Here is a 2,195-nt window from a genome sequence, read left to right as displayed (position 1 = left end):
TGGGCAAAGCTATGGGGACTTAAAGCTAGCAGTTTAGCAGGCTTGCATATGGTGGGTACCTACGCTTCCTGGTGTGAAGCCGCTCTCAGGTGCTCTCTGTGCATGGCTTTCTCCGCTCTGCTCTTAGGTCTTCCATGAATTCTTACGCTTCTGGCCTTTGCTGATGATGACCTTCTCTTTACTTTTGATTTCAAATAAAATTCAATCAATTTTTATAGCAATTCCAGGAACACAGGGTTGTTCAATTCCAGTAAAAAAACAAAAAACAAAAAAGCAAAACCTATGCATCTGTTGGCTGATACCACTTACAGGTCTTCCAGTGCTGCGGTAGTCTAGGGAGAGATGAAGCCTGGTGATTCCTACAAGGCTATTTCCATGCACGGGAAGACATTTCCATTCTAGGAAAAATTCAGTTCTTGGTGTGTTCATTACCCTAAAGGGCAAAAATAAAATTCCTGTTTTCTTTTGCTTCTGCCACTTTGGAATAACTCCTAAATTCTAATCTAAAAGGAGGCAGAATTTAACATATACTGTTTATTCAATTTTTTATCCATTCACTCAGGACTGGGAATACAAAAGATGAGTAAGAGTGGCTCCTTATTGTTGAAGTATTTTACTATTTATTCTTACATTTAAAAGTCAATTTAATTCTAAATATTTTTAATTACTTTATTTTTTAGACAAGGACTTATGTAGCCCTCGTTTGCCCATAACTCACTATTGAGCTGTGCATGGTCTCGTACTCTTGAATCTTTTGCCTTCACCTCCCAAGTGCTGAGATTGCAAATGTGCTTCACTATATCTGGCTCTGCTTTGTTGTTAAGAAGGAATCTTGTGTGATAGAATTAGAAGACTCAAGCCCTGCGGACTTGTCATGGGCTAGCAGCTCTCGCTGCCTGTGTGGGATGCTTCATTTGGGTAAATTCAGAGTGGATTATCCCAATGAGTCACACATTTGGATCCCACTGCAGAGTAAAAGGAACCCACAGAGTGTTTCCTACTATGGTTTGAGCTGCTATGCTGGACCCTTTTATTTTATTTTAGCCACAGTGTGAGCTAAAATCTCCGAAACTGTGAGCTAAATAAACTTTTCTCTGTAGATGTTGCTTATGCCCGGCATTTTTGTCTCCATGACAAGAAAGGGACAATGAACAGAAGTAAGTCATGCAAACTGGCAGTTTCCCCCAAAGGAAGGAAACGCTCCTCTGTCAGCGCCCAGTCAGTCCCAGCTTCTGCCCAAGCAAGCTCCTGCCTTCCCTGCCTCCTGCGTGCATTGCTCTTCAGAGGCAGCGGTGTTATTCTGCAAACCAGCTTCACAGCTTGCTCATCTGTCTCTCACATGTCTCTGACTCCTTAAGCAATGCTGGGTAGTCAAAGAGACTTGTCCTGACTTGCTCTGTCACTAGGAGGATTTGAATCTTGTTGCCCACGTGCCAGGATGGTCCTCCGCTTTCCTTCGGCCTTCACCTCACCTCCGTCCGGTCCTTTTTCTTTCTTTCTTTTTTTTTTTTTTTTTGAGTGCTGAATTGTGATCAGATCTACCAGGGTCAGACAGAAAGGGCCCAAACCTGATTATCTACCATGTCATACATCTCTGCATCCGACCTTTCAGGTAGGTTTAAATTCTTCTGTTTCCAGTTGTACATTGAAAGCCATAGTTTTGGAAGGCTCAATTAAGTCTCAGAATACATAGGCCAGAGGAAGCCAATACAGCAGAGACCCGGAGTTACTCAGTGCACCATTATATACCTCATCTATCTAATTAGGCAACTACATTTGTACAGTTTGACCTGTGAACGATGGTTGATTTGGATGATAATAAACTTAATTTTAAAATAAATATATTGTTATTGATTCATAATTCTACTAATATTTATTAACTTTGCTATATTCTAAGTTCTATGGTAAGTAGAGAAGATGTAAAACTCAGTATTTTGCTTTGTTTTTTAGCTTTTGGTTTTTTGATATAGGGTCTCTCTTTATCTCTCAATGTTGTCCTGGCTGTCCTGGAACTCCCTCTGTAGCTAAGGCTGGCCTGGAAATCACAGATCTCCACTGGTTTCTGCCTCCGGAGGACTGGGATTAAAAGGTATGTGCCACCGTGCCTGGCCATTTTATGCTTTTGAATAATATTTTATTTATTCTTTGAGAATTTCACACAGCGTGTTTTGAATATATAACTCTCCACAACTCTC

The sequence above is a fragment of the Microtus pennsylvanicus genome, chromosome 16 (assembly GCF_037038515.1).
Source record: "Microtus pennsylvanicus isolate mMicPen1 chromosome 16, mMicPen1.hap1, whole genome shotgun sequence".
NCBI classification, from domain to species: domain Eukaryota; kingdom Metazoa; phylum Chordata; class Mammalia; order Rodentia; family Cricetidae; genus Microtus; species Microtus pennsylvanicus.
This window is presented reverse-complemented; position numbering follows the sequence as displayed.